The 15,581-nt window shown below is 41.8% G+C and overlaps 1 pseudogene; it reads right to left on the bottom strand.

Moving 5' to 3' along the window:
• Positions 1-1,277: 1,277 nt before the first annotated feature.
• Positions 1,278-2,263, bottom strand: LOC118795457 (annotated as a pseudogene).
• Between the last annotated feature and the right edge of the window lie 13,318 nt (positions 2,264-15,581).

Below are 15,581 nucleotides of genomic sequence, written 5' to 3'. Positions count from 1 at the left end.
AAAATCACTGTAAACCAGACCCTCTTGGGAGCTATGCTTAAATATGCTACATGTGAAGAGTTTAGTTCATGCCAACAGACTGTGTTCCCAGACTGTATTTTCAGATCTGTGAAGAATGACACTTACATTTTTTGTGATCACAGCATCACACCTAGACCTGTGGGGAGATCAAAATCAGATGAGCAATGCCCATGGTATGCCTACAGAACAAGGGCATTATATTGAAACAAATGTAATTAATGTAGCCAATCCTCATAAGCTTAACTTAGGTAGGCTAAGGTGACTAAGCAATTACATGGACAAAACCAAAGGATCCCTTCCCTTTATAAAAAATATATCTCTTAATTTTCTTTACAAATAGGACCTGCTGTGCAACCATGGGCAATGGCCACCAGGGGCAACACTGGTAATAACACCACACATAAATGCAAATGTACTTGTTGTAAGGCTGTTGCATTGTTCAGGATCTGCACAATAAAAATGTGTCCTCCTTCTGTTTCTTTCTTGTAGCAAACAACCTGCAGCCAAACCATTGGGGACCAACAAGCAGTGGTAAGAAGCCATTATAATAAGATGCCACAAAACAGTAGTAGAACATGTACCTTTTTGGATAAGTGACTTTGTTATGTTCTTTGGTTTCAGCAAGTGAAAACCCACAGGGCTGGTTGCAAGCACCAACAACCAGTGGTAAGAAGTCATTACAATAAGATGCTACAACAGTAGTAGGACATGTACCTTTTTGAATAAGCAACTTTATGTTCTTTGGTTTCAGCAAGTGAAAACCAGCAGGGCTGGCGGCATTTCAATAGCACCCAGTGCACACGTAAGTGACATGCGCAAAATGTGTGGTCACATGATTGTTGTTTATGTAAATGAATGCTGATAGACTCAAATTTCATAACAGTACTACATTTACATTTACATTTATTTATTTAGCAGACGCTTTTATCCAAAGCGACTTACAAAAGTGCATACAGCAAGTATAGCGACAGTACGGGGACAGGATGTGTACAGTTCCACAATGAGACAGTTCTCAGCTGAGAGCAGCGTCTGTTTGAGGACACAGCACTATTAGATTTGTACAATTACAGCCTATAGGGCAACTAATACGATACACTTTCAAACGGCGGACTTCGACAACTTCAAACGGCGCAATGAGCGTCAGGGTAAAGGCGACAACAAGAGACAATTTAAAAGCACAATTTAAAAAGCACAGCAATTTACGACAGCACTGATGGGCGGGGGGGCAGCAATTGTGTGCTGGGTCAGTCCAGGTAGAGTCTGAAGAGGTGCGTCTTCAGGCCCCGTCTGAAGGACTGGGGTGAAGAAGCTGTCCGTAGCGAGACCGGGAGTTCGTTCCACCACTGGGGAGCGATGTAGGTGAAACGCCGATGTTTAGCAGAACGAGCACCTCCTGCCTTGACCATGCAGGGAGCAAGGCGTCCAGTTGCTGCTGAGCGCAGGGGTCGGGCTGGTGTGTAGGGCTGCATGAGTTCTTGGAGGTAGGCAGGGGCTGTCCTGTTGATTGCAGAGAAGGCAAGGGTCAGGGTCTTGAATCTGATCCTGGCAGCGACAGGAAGCCAGTGGAGGGATTTCAGCAGGGGAGTAACATGGGAGAATTTTGGGAGGTTGAAGATCAGTCGGGCAGCTGCATTCTGGATGAGCTGGAGAGGCTGGGTGGTGCATGCTGGGAGGCCTGCGAGGAGAGCGTTGCGAGCGTGTGAGCAATGTACTCCTTGAAGTCCAGGTTACTGTCGAGGATGATGCCCAAGCTCTTTGCTGACTGAGAGGATGGTATTGTGGTGCCATCGACGGTGATGGAGAGGTCATGCAGGGGGGAATGGCCGGCTGGGATGAAGAGCAGTTCCGTTTTACTGAGGTTCAGCTTCAGGTGGTGGGATGTCATCCATTTGGAGATGTCAGCCAGGCATGCAGAGATTCTTTCGTTGACCTGGGGGGTAGAGGGAGGGAAAGAGAAAAAGAGTTGGATGTCGTCAGCATAACAGTGATAGGAGAAGCCATGTGATTTGATAACTGAGCCAAGAGAGTTGATATAAATTGAGAAGAGTAGGGGTCCCAGTACTGAACCCTGTGGAACTCCTGTAGTGAGGGGGGTGGGTGCAGAGGTGGAGCCTTTGTAGTAGATCTGGGAGGATCTACCAGTCAGATAGGACGTGCACCAGGAGAGGGCAGTTCCGGAGATGCCCATCTCAGACAGCTTTGATAATAGTGTCTGGTGGTTGACTGTGTCGAAAGCAGCAGAGAGGTCGAGGAGGATGAGGACAGATGACAAGCCAGAGGCTCTAGCAGTGTGGAGAGCCTCTGTCACAGCCAGGAGTGCAGTTTCTGTGGAGTGTCCAGCTCTGAAACCTGACTGATGGGGGTCCAAGAGGTTGTTCCTGAGAAGAAAAGGGGAGATTTTGTGTTATATTTAATCTGTTCATCCTATGCCTGAATGATAGCTATGATCTGCGCTGTTATCTGTTAAATTTCACAAATTGCTCCTTCAAGCCCCTGACTAGGCCACATACTATTCCAGCCAACACTTTGTTGGATTTTCTTCTAATTTTAAAAGTAAACAAACCGGACCAAAAGTGCGCTTGGAGAAAAAGCTTTATTTGGTGATGGAATCCGGCAGCATCTCTGCCTGCGAAGCTTTACCTCGGAGAACTGTTACCGTGATCGGCCTTTTATACCATGAAACAAATGGCAACAAACAATAGGTTTACACTGTTGCAACATCAACCTATGTTCCCAGTGCAAAGCGGGATCCTTTGATGCTGACCGCCCCTTTGTGTGGTGATGGTTGCCAATCGCCCACTCCCGGTTGTATGCTACACTTGATGGCTGTTGCCTGCCTTAATCAATTGCTCTTGGCTCCAACTGTAACGTGGCGCCAAGAGGTGTGGAGCTTCCTTTGTAACTATGATAATATGGCCATCAGGTTAACATGTCAAGGCTCAGGCAAGGACTCGGGTTCCAAACGTCTTTAATGAAATCGTCAGGCAGATCGCTAATCAGAAACGGGCAGGGTCGAGAACCGGAAGACAGTCCATGGACAGAATGAGGATCGGGAACTGGAGCAGGCAGGGTCGGGAACCGTACAGGCAGGCAATCAGGCGAACATGGCAAGGCGGCAGGCAAAAACGAGGTCAGGATACGAGCAGGGTCGAAAACGAGAAACACGCAGACAGAAGCAAACGGCGGGGACGAAACAGGAGAAACACACTGTGACGAACTAGCAACAGGACAGGGAAAAGCAGGGAAGATATAGGGTAGGGCTGACGAGGGAATGGGAAGCAGGTGTGCAGGCAATCAGGCGGGCGGAGACCGGGCGGGGAGCAGGGCAGGACTATAACACAAGGAAAACAAAAGCACATGGGCAAGGAAAACAAAAACACAACAGCTAAGGAGGCGGAGCACTGACATAACAGTTCTCTGATTCTGAACCACGTCTGGTCAGAAGATAGAAGTACTATAATCTTACAACTTCAACAGCAGGGAAGGAACCAGTATAATTTGTTGGGCTGAATTATAAACAAACTTTCATCGTAATTATGTACTTTACCTATTACTTTTTTAATGTTATCTACAGTAAGAAATAAATTTAATTAAACTTAAAAACTTGTACTTTTACCCAAACCCTGTGCATGCAGCTTTTGAGAGAGTCCTCCTTGAGGCAGTGTGTGAGATGGATATTAAATTAGCCCATCTCACGACCCTTGTGGAGACCCTGGTGAAGGGAACAGGAAGGGCTCAACATCACCAGGAGGAAGAGCCCTTCCAATATCCAATTAAGGATTCGCAGGGCCTCCACAACCTTGAAGATCGCCTACAAAGTATGGAGTATAAGAAGAAAATGGTAAGACTTGAATATTAATATATATATATATATATATATATATATATATATATATATATATATGCACACACACACACACACATTTTTTCAAATTCAACCAGATGCAAATCAAAATGTCAAAACTTGGAAAACCTCTCTTGGAAACCTCTCTTAATGCCCCCCGAGATTTTTTTTTTCCCAAAGATCCTCACAATGAATTTTATGATTCATATTCAACCATTTTAACGGTGTTGACTACTACTGTGGCGAGTTTTTCCAGCTATTGATTGGTTTCAAACATTCTGTTTCAGATAACGTATTTATCACAGAGTGGTGGAAACACAATAAAAAAAACTGTATGGAGAATTGGGATCAAGGTTTTCAGCAATGAACTTGCCAAAAATTTTAACTGGTGTGGGAGAGGAGAGAAGACAGGCCTCAAAGGGACGAACCTTGCAGCTGTTGGTAGGTACCTAGAACTGCAATGTAAACTGTCGACCTATCTTTCACTCACGGAAACATGAGGGCACACACGATTGCCACATTCTGACAACCTTTATACAATGTTGATTCTACAACGTTTTTTGAACGTTTAAACTGTGTCTGGAATTAAATGTTGAATCAATATAGATTTTTCAACCTCAAACAAAAACGACGATTCTGATAATTCAATGTCGAATTAAGAACTTCTACTATCTGGGTATAAAAACTGAACTCTTGGGGAAAAGAAATCAATCAATCAATCAAATTTACTTACCTGAAAGCTGTCGTCCAACGGGTCTGCAGTGAATCCATGTGACTGCTACTTTTCCAAAAAAAATTACCGTGTCACGACCATATAGACCGTAAAAAAGCAGGAGAGGAAATGACGTCCTCACACCAAATATATTGTTTGTCTGTTTCTCTCTTCTCTTATTCACAGGGGCTGCCTTGAGAAATCCGGCCATACATGCCACAGAGGCCGAGGCGAAAAATGCCTACAAGATTTTTTAAGACTGGCACCGGGGCGAAAATAAATATTCAATAAACATTTTAAGTTTCACATGCTGTTTTATTTATTGCCTACTATAAATCCAAAGTAGTTAAAATATCTTGTATAAGGCGGCTAAACGTCGTCAAAATTACATCTAGCAGATGTAAAAACGGCATAATTTAGACCTTTATAAGACGAAAGCCAGATGTACACATCTATTGTGACGTATTCTTGTACATCTGGAATACAGCGTCTAAACAGCTTTTAAAGATCAGTATGCAGATGTCTCAGAGACGTCTGCCCTATGAGCAAACTATCTCTAGAATACATCTTCCAGCTGTTCTAGAGATCTTTTCTGAGTCACTAGACTAGCTAGCCTGCAATTCTTGTTTACTCTTTTGAACGAATCTTATTTTGACTGTCAATATGAAATAACGTTGTAAATTGTTCTTTTCAATACTCCTCGTGTAGCGTTTTCATATTGCCAGTTGAATTAAATAGGCTAAGCAAGATGTTATGTTTCCAAAGTTTCTAACGTTATTTGCTGCAATGAAAATGTTTCATCATGTAGTTGAATATAAAAGGGTGTTTCCTGCTTTGCTAGCAATGTGAATACATTCACGAATTCGTTTTGTAAGAATCGAAGCGCCCTTGTTTACGTGTTTGAACGAATGTTATTATGACTGTAGTATGAAATAACATTGTATCTGTAAATGAAAACGTAGTTGACCAGCATGCTAGATTCCATTCATCACTGCAAGTGAATACGCTTCACTCAGCTGCAGCTGATCTTGTGTTAATGTGGTGCCTATCCTCCGGGTTTGGGCAAGAGGGACCAAGGGCCTTCCTCCACACTTCGGTGCCTTCTGGAAATAAATAAGAGTTCTTACTGAGTCTGATGTAATTAAGATTTTGGTTTATTGCATATTACAAAGGGTTAATGTAAGAACTAGGCCCCGTCTGGACACGGCCCAGGAGATGGGCCAGAAGAACTAAACCCTGCAAAGGGGGGCCATTAGCTCAGCACTACTATGATGGGCAACTATGACAAATTGCAGTAAATCCACATACAGTTTGCAAGCATTTGTCAGTAGATGTCAGCTAGGCCAATGCAGGCAATCAGCTGTTATTTTCTAGCTGTATAACTCATAAAAGAAAATATAAAACTGAAATGGGATGCATATGTTAAAAGGGGCAAAAACATGCTGACATGCTGTAGGGGCATGTCAAAGGGGAGGAGATACAATAAGCGAAGGTGGCATGACTATGAGTCAGAGGAAAAAGATACAATAAGCGTAGACCGTAAACCAATAGGAGAAGAGAAGGGAGAGAAGATACAATAAGCGTAGACTATGAACCAATAGACGTGAAGGGAGAGAAGATACAATAAGCGTAGACCATGAACCAATAGGAGAAGAGAAGGGAGAGAAGATACAATAAGCGTAGACCATGAACCAATAGACGTGAAGGGAGAGAAGATACAATAAGCGTAGACTAGGAACCAATAGAAGTAGAGAAGGGAGAGAAGATACAATAAGCGTAGACTATGAACCAATAGGAGAAGAGAAGGGAGAGAAGATACAATAAGCGTAGACTATGAACCAATAGGAGAAGAGAAGGGAGAGAAGATACAATAAGCGTAGACTATGGACCAATAGACGTGAAGGGAGAGAAGATACAATAAGCGTAGACCATGAACCAATAGGAGAAGAGAAGGGAGAGAAGATACAATAAGCGTAGACCATGAACCAATAGACGTGAAGGGAGAGAAGATACAATAAGCGTAGACTAGGAACCAATAGAAGTAGAGAAGGGAGAGAAGATACAATAAGCGTAGACTATGAACCAATAGGAGAAGAGAAGGGAGAGAAGATACAATAAGCGTAGACTATGAACCAATAGGAGAAGAGAAGGGAGAGAAGATACAATAAGCGTAGACTATGGACCAATAGACGTGAAGGGAGAGAAGATACAATAAGCGTAGACCATGAACCAATAGGAGAAGAGAAGGGAGAAAAGATACAATAAGCATAGACTATGAACCAATAGGAGAGGATGGCATGACTATGAAACAACAACATAGCGCACAAAGGTTCTGGGGTGACGTCCAAGGAGGGGCAATGCTGAAGGCAGTGTTCCTTCTTCAAGGTTGCATATCCTGGCATCAACTGTCCTGCAATAGCTTTCAAATACTTATAACCTAGAATAACCTCTGGCCTTACCCAAACCCATAATCATACAGAATCACAGCATATTAATAACAGTACTTAATGCTTTTCCAATAGCGGCACTTTAATCAATACTATCATTAAATGCTTATTAATTGTAGTGCTTATGTAGTAAATCAACAATATCATGTAATGCTTATTATTGTAGTACTTAATATAATGCCTTTCATTAATAACAGTGCTTTAGTGCATACTAGTGCTTTAGGCCTCACATTCTCCACCACATTTAAAGCAATACTATCATTAAATGCTTATTAATTGTAGTGCTTATGTAGTAAATCAACAATATCATGTAATGCTTATTATTGTAGTACTTAATATAATGCCTTTCATTAATAACAGTGCTTTAGTGCATACTAGTGCTTTAGGCCTCACATTCTCCACCACATTAACCTCTGTTTATACTTGGAAAAGGCGATACATTTTTCACTGCATTTACTTGAATGTCGTGTTTGCTGCTTTGATGGTACTATGAATAACATTCATGAATTGGTTTTGTAAAAATCGAAGCGCGCTTGTTTACGTATTTGAACGAATATCATTATGACTGTCAATATGAAATAACGTAACTGTAAATGAAAACGTATTTGACTAGCAAGCTAGATTCCGTTCACTGAAACGCTTAACTCAGCTGCAGCTGATCTTGTGTTAAGCTCTGTTTATGGTTGGAAAAAGCGATACGTTTTTAACTGCTATGAAAATGTTTCGTAATGTAGGTTAATATAACAGGGTTTTTGCTACGTTCCTAGTAGGCCTATTATGAATTCATTGATGAATTCGTTTTGTAATACCCGAAGCGCGCTTGTTTACGTGTTTGAACGAATATCATTATGACTGTAATATGAAATAACGTAACTGTAAATGAAAACGTATTTTACTTGCAAGCTAGATTCCGTTCGTCACTGAAAGTAAATATGCTTAACTCTTGTGTTAAACTCGGTTTATCGTTGGAAAAAGTGATACGTTTTTCACTGCAATTAAAATGTTTCATAACGTAGTTGAATATAAAAGGGTATTTCCTGCGTTGCTGGTATTATGAATACATTGATGAATTAGTTCTGTAAGAACCGAAGTGCGCTTATTTACGTGTTTGAACGAATCTTATTATGACTGTCAATATGAAACACGTTGTTCTTTTCAATACTCCGCGTAGCGTTTTAATATCGTGGTTTGAATTTATTAGGCTAAGCAAGATTTTATGTTTCAAAAATTTCTTACGTTATTCACTGCAATGAAAATGTTTCATAATTGTAGTTTACTATAAGAGGGTGTTTCCTGCTTTGGTGGTATTGTGATTAACATTCATGAATGCACCGAAGCGAGAAAAATGTGCATCCATTACATGGTTTGCTCATTAATGAACACATTCATGAATTACTTTTCTAAAACCTAAGCACGCTTGTATTTTAAAAAAAGGAGCGCATTCATTACCAAAAGAGCGACTTGTTCAGAGGTAAGAGTCTACGTAACCTGATGGCCATGATTTGGTAAGCAGGTTGTTGCACTCCTTTTGCTTTCTTCAGTCTAGCCAGCATGTCTTCTGTAGTGTCGTTTAATAAATGACAGCGGTGCTAGGTTGCTGGTTGGCTTGCTAATATTTCAAATACTTGTGTACATAGATTCTACTTGTCAAACTTTAAAACAAAGCTTACCTCATTTAATATAGTAAAATGTATTGGAAGGAAGTAGTCTGTGTGTCATGTAACAACAGTCCTCCTTATATAGCATCTGCACGTAACTTGCTATTGCAATAAGGTGGTTATTATTACACAATATTTAAATTTGTGTAAGTATGAAACAGAACATAGGTGTGATTAAAGGAATGTATGTCATTGAATTGTGCTGTTTAATTTGTGTTGAAAGCACTAAAGGTGTTAATGTAATTCTGGAATCGTGCTGTGTAGAAAAAAAACACCGTACCAGGGGTGTCAAACATACGGCCCGCGGGCCACATCCGGCCCGCACAAAGATTCAAAACGGCCCGCACATCAACCAGAGGATGTAATACAGGCCCTACTATTTCCGTCAACTCTTTACCATTACCACAAAACGTAATTCGTCATCCATCCACTAGGTGGCAACAACCTATTTCAACTGATCAGCTAGTCATCTTTCATGACTAAAGAAAGATCGCGAGCTAGCTACTTGCTGGCAAGAAAATGGTGTCAAAGATAAGAAAAGTTGATAAAGAGTGTCTGGCCTTTCAGGAAAAATGGACAAACGCCCACCTCTTTGGGGATGTTAACAGTAAGTGTATCTGTTTAGTTTGCTCACAGCAAGTAGCTGTTCCAAAGGAGTATAATATTAGATGGCATTACCAGACTACTCACGCTGAGAAGTATGATCGCTACACCGGCCAGTTGCAGGAGGAGAAAGTGAAGGAGTTGGTGGCTACATTAGCATGGATTGAGGACATCGCTGGACAGCTGACACAAAAGCTCATTCAAAAAGTTCAGGGATTTGTTGCTTTTTCCGTCGCAATTGACGAAAGTACAGATATAACGGATGTGGCACAGCCGGCGATTTTTATTAGAGGTGTTGACTCTACTTGTAACATCACAGAGGAATTCGTAGAACTGGTACCCATGACTGACACTACTACGGCTAGCGACATCTTCAGTAGTCTCGCTGCATCATTGGATAAATTGGGAGTAGACTGGGCCCGTGCCGTAAGTATGGCGTCAGATTTATGTCAAAAGTCGCGAGCGCAGAAAATATACTTGCGAGCACACGAAACATGCTGCGAGCGCAGAAAACATTCTCACGCACAAAGCAGCCACCACGCGCGAGAGAATTTCTGCTTTGTGCTGGCCAAGCGAGCATGTTTCTTGCGCTCGCGAGAATGTTTTCTGCGCTCGCGACTTTTGACATAAATCTGACGCCATACGTAAGTCTTGCGACTGATGGCGCACCATCAATGATCGGTGTGAAAGCTGGAGTTGTGGCCAGACTTCGAGAGGAAGTGTAGCAGTTTGGAGGGGGTGAGTTTTGGAATTTTCATTGTATACTCCACAGAGAGGCACTCTGTTGTAAAACACTGAAAATGGACAATGTCATGGCTGTTGTCATCAGAACTGTCAACTTCATTCGAGCCAAAGGGCTCAATCACCGCCAATCTGTAATATTTTTTATGTTAAAAGATATGAAACAAAAAAGTTGGAAATGTATTGAAATGGAATCAAATAAAATAAATGGGAAATTAGCCTAGTAGTTGTTTTACTGATTCCCAATGAAACGGTGTTCAAACTGTCTTGAAAAAACAAATCGTACTGCCATGCAGATTTCATGGTTGCCCTTTTTGAATGGATGGTCAACGATTATTTGGCCCTCGATGACCTAGAAATTTAGTGATGTGGCCCTCAGTGAAAATGAGTTTGACACCCCTGCTGTACACAAACAGTCTCTTCATTAAGTAATAAGATGATAATTCTTATCAGTTTAATTGTTCAACGTTTCTTCCTGATAGGGAGGTTTTCCTTGCCACTGTTGCCTTAGGCTTGCTCTCAGGGGGTCTCAGGCCTGGGAACAATGTAAAGCTGCCTTGTGACAATTTGTGTTGTAAAAAGCGCTATACAAATAAAAATTAATTAAATTGAATTTAATTAATTGTTATATATATTTTTACAATTTTGGAGCTTGGAAGCATTTGAGGTGGCTTGCGACCTCTAGTTTTTTTTCCTTCTGTTTTTCTCCCAGGCCAAACATATAGAAATAAAAGTCCGATTTACACCAAATTTGGTAGTCTTGTCTGTTATTACATGAACTCGTGCATGGAAACTTTTTTTAGGCGGTTTTTCTAAGTGATAAGCCTCTTAGGTCGTAACTCTAGGGAATGTGAAATCTGGTCCTGGATGTACCCCAAAGGGTCTATTAATCAAATTGCACGGGGTTTATGGATATCTGCTATAATTTGGACGTTACCTGGGTCTAAACCCCACCTGACCCCGAAAACGATGAAAACACATTTTTCCCACAGCTATAACTCCTAAACGGAAACAGCTATTCACACCAAACTTGGTAGGTTTGTGGCATATGTGTATGCAATTCTGTCATAAAGTTTGCAGATGTGTGGGGCGAAGCCCCTCTCTATAAAAAATTCTATAAAATATGATCTCAAAATATAATGGAAGTCTATGGCAGGTCTATGGCAGGACTTGCAGTACTGCGCTGCCTTGTAGCTAACTAATGTGTAAACGATTACAGGCTTCTACAGGCTTCTCCCCTTACTATTTGATGTTCGGGCGGGAGGCATGTCTTCCAGTTGATTTGTGCTTTGAGACACCCTTAGAAGCGTAGAAAGAAGTTAGACATCAGCAGTATATAGAAAAGCTACGCAACAACTTGAAACGAGCTTACCAACTGGCTGTTGACAATTCAGATGGAGTGCATCAGGGGAACAAACGTCAGTATGATGCAAGTGTCCGCCCACACCAGCTGGCAGAAGGAGACAGAGTGCTCATCCGTGTGTTTGGAGAAACTGGGAAGGGAAAGCTCAAAGATAAATGGGAGTCTCGACCTTATGTTGTCTTACAGAAGTTACCAAACCTTCCAGTGTACCGTCTGCAGCCTGAGAGAGGGAAAAAGACAATAAAGACTCTTCACAGAGATCAACTGCTTCCCATAGGGTGCCTGATCTGTTTGCCCGAGGAGCAGAGTAGACCGACCAGCCTCATTCCCCTTAGCACATGAGCGCCTCGGAGGCGTCGGTACACACAGGTGCGTGGAGAGAGGAAAATTCCTGGAGGGACAAACAGTGACCCGTCTGAATCAGATGAAGAGATGTTCCCCAGTAGAAGTTTGCTGAGAGATGAATTACAGATATTAGCTCAGAACAGGGATGCTCTCACAACGTCTCACCCACCCAGCAACCAGAGTGATGAAGAGGTCAGCGCAGAAGCTGAGTCGTCAAACAGTTCTGAGGGGGAAGAGGTTGTCCCAGACCATGGTGACAAAGATGACCCTGGAGATGAGGATGCGCCTGATGCTGAACAGGCACGGGGAGGGGTGGTGCCCTTGGTCAAGAGCTCACAGGAGAGCACACACAGTGAGACTGAGGACTTTCCAGTATGGGCAGAACCAGTTGAGAGGGCAGAGCATTCAGAGCCTACAGAGAGAGTTAAGCGAACTGTCAAGCCTGTAGTAAGATTAGGTTACAATGATCTTGGTAATCCTGCAGATCAGCCAATAGAGATTGTGCATAGAGTTTTGAGAATATGTATATCACTGTCATAATGTGTTAGAGTAGTACAGTCTGTCTCAGGGGATATGGGATAGAAGCCCTGGTGACCAGCCAACAGTCTGATGAGGACATCCAGACCTTTAGAAAGGAGGGGGGGGGGGGGGGGTGTAGCCCAGGGTTAAATCATAACCCCTGTGGCTAGCTCATTTCCATGCAGTGTATTATCATTCTGTGTTAATGTTTCATATCAGGTGCGTACATCTGAAAATTTTCCCCAGTTACTATCTACATATACAGCAATGAGCAATATTATTTTCTTTTCACACAGCAAAAAATGAATTTCAAGAAAGTTAAAATAGCTTTTTTTAGGAAACTAATCTAAAAATGGAAACTGATCTTACCTTTGTAAGAAAAGTAATCTTTTTAGAATTTAATGCAAGTTTAAAGATGAAAAAATGCTTGCCCGGTTGGCAGATTTTTTGGCTTGAAACAAGAGACTTTTACTACATTTAAGATATTTTTTTCTGCCAATGGGGCAAGCACTTTTCTTTTTTTCTTTTTTCTTTTCTTCAGACTAGCATTAAATTCTAAAAAAGGTTACTTTTCTCACTGTGATAAGATAATTTTCCATTTTTTAGATTAATTTCCTAAAAATAAGACATTTAAACTTTCTTAAAATTCATTTTTTTTGCAGTGCAACATTTGCATTTAATCAAAAGGACACAAATCCACTGTAAATGCAATCATCCTTTATTTGCAAATGCAATTTATCATTTATTCCAATACAAAACTCATTGGTCAACAATTGTTACATCTAATGATCAAAAGATCATCAAAGGTTTTATCACTAAGACTGCACCGTTCTGGTCTGAATATCTTTCCTGCTACACTGAAGATCCTCTCAACAGGTGCAGAGGAAGCCGGTATAGCAAGATATTTGCATTCAAGTTGAGCTAAGTTAGGAAAACTGCTTTGGTTTTCATTCCAATAGACCAAAGAGTCAGCATCTTCTGCTAAACATGTGAGGCTGTGGGTGCTGGGAGGGTAGTTGAGCGACTTTCCATATAAGAAAAGAACTTTGGACATTTGTTTGGTTGAGCACTGCTGTCATTTGAGCTGGCATTGTAAGGGCTCAGGCAGGGACTCAGTCGCAGACCAAGAGAGCTTCAGGTTGCAGGCGGGATTATAAATGACGGCAGGAAAGTAGCGAAACAAAAGCAGGCAGGGTCGAAAACCAGAAGGCAGTCCGTGGACAAAAACAGGGTCGAATAACCGAAGCAGGCAGGATCAGGAACCAGGCAGGCAAACGATCAGGCAAAGGGACAAAACGGCAGGCAGAAAACGAAGATGAAGGGCAGGCAGAGTCAGGCACGGAGAATACGAAAATCCAAAAAACTGCGGGAACGAAACAGGTATGAAAACGCTGAGACGAACTGGCAAACAAGACAGGAACAAGCAGGGTAGAAATAGGGCTGGGCTGATGAGGAGATGAGATGCAGGTGGGCAGGCAGGCAGGTGAAGGTAATGGGGCAATCAGGTGGGCGGGGACCAGGCGGGGAGCGGGGCGGGGCTGGAACACAAGGAAAAACAAAAAGCACATGGACAGGGAAAAACAAAAACACCACAGCTAGGGGGGCGGAGCCCTGACAGGCATTCACTTTTGAGGAGGAACATTCAACTTGTGCAGTGAGGAGATCTCTGATGGTGATTTGCTCCTCACCAATGCACCAGTCCAGTTTGAATCTTGGATCTAGAGTGGTAGCCACCTGGAAGCATTCCATGTCCTCAAATTTTGCCAGACGTTTCTCAGTTGAGGTTTGTAGAGTGGACACAAACTTTTTGTTACCGGTCATCTTCATATCTTTCACTGCATGTTGTAAGCCTCTAACACAAGGAATCACAAAACTGGATGCTACCATTTTCTCTGCCTGACATCAGTCTGTAGCTTCCTCAAAGGGTTCCAACACCTCACAGAATTCCTGGATGATCTTTAATTCACATGATGATAGCTGGACAGGGCATTGAAGCTCAGCAAAGACATTGTTTGGAACGTTAAGGACAGATCTCAACATCTTTAACTGGCTATTCCAGCGGGTGACATTGGCAGGCTGAAGTTTGCTCCCTCCCTCTAGAACATCAGTTGCCTGTGTAGACTTGTGGCAAAAAACCACTAGTTTTTGGACCTTGGTCAATAGGTTTTTTATGGAGCCAGCTTCATCCATTGCATCACAAACCACAAGTTGTAGACTATGGGCAAAGCATGAGCTTCTCTCTGGTGGAAAGTAGATCATCTCCTCTTCAACATTCACTATCTCAAGATTACATATCTCATCCTGCTCTTCCTCTTCACTGTCAACATCACGTACTGGTGGGAAGAGGGTGAAAGCCTTTATCATGTTGGAGGCATTATCAGTCACAATGAATGCGATTTTGTTCTGGATGTTGAATTTTTCCAGAGCCTCATCATATACTTTGCAAATATTCTCAGTTTAGAGCAGGAACTAGTTTCAGTTTCAGGGGGATGACTGTAATTTACATTCTGGGTTGGCTGGATTACCACTGGTTCACTGGTTTCAGAGTCCAATATTTGAGGGTGTTTCTTCTGTAGAAGAAAAAAAAGTCTGTTAGTATTCTCTCAATCTAGATAATTGTACTAATGATTTCTAAGTCAGTATAAATTCTGTAATTAATAACAGTGGTTTCCTTGACCCATACAAAATAAATAAATAGTAAGTAAAACGTCATTAAAAAGTGTTATATACTGACCACCCAGATCATTTAAAACACATGGCAAAAGCACAAAAATAACACAGAAGTCCAAACTTGCATGAATTCAAACACATACTGTTCTGATATCAAAGATCAGTAACATAAGACCATATTAAAAAAGAAAAAGCACAGACTAAAAAAAGTACAGACTACAAGTCTGTTAACTTACCTATAGATGCCTTTGGAAGTAGCCTTGATGGAGCCACAGACCAGAGTACTGCAGTACTTGCATATGGCTCTGGTTTCCTGGTGTCCTTGTGGGAATTGGCTCGCCAAAATGAACAAGCAGGGATAACTGTTTAGGCTTGCTGTTCTTTTCCATGTTGTTATTGTAATACAAAGGTCAATTCTGTGAACCTTTGTAACCCTAAGATCTAGTGTTTTAGACCTTTTCCAATATTGGAAACTCAGGTCCAGCCTTGACCATCAAATTTGGTGGCAAAAAAGCTCTCAAACAAATGCTGTCCACCTTATACTGTTTGGCAACCATTTTGATGACTTTTGGTTAAGGCAAAGCATTCTGGTAAATGAATGCTTCTTCCATCATGATCCACAAAATGAAAGGTAAAACAAAACAAATGCAATAATTTG

The sequence above is a fragment of the Megalops cyprinoides genome, chromosome 20 (assembly GCF_013368585.1).
Source record: "Megalops cyprinoides isolate fMegCyp1 chromosome 20, fMegCyp1.pri, whole genome shotgun sequence".
NCBI lineage: Eukaryota > Metazoa > Chordata > Actinopteri > Elopiformes > Megalopidae > Megalops > Megalops cyprinoides.
The sequence above is the reverse complement of the archived record's forward strand: the minus strand, read 5'-3'. Positions and strand labels throughout refer to the sequence as shown.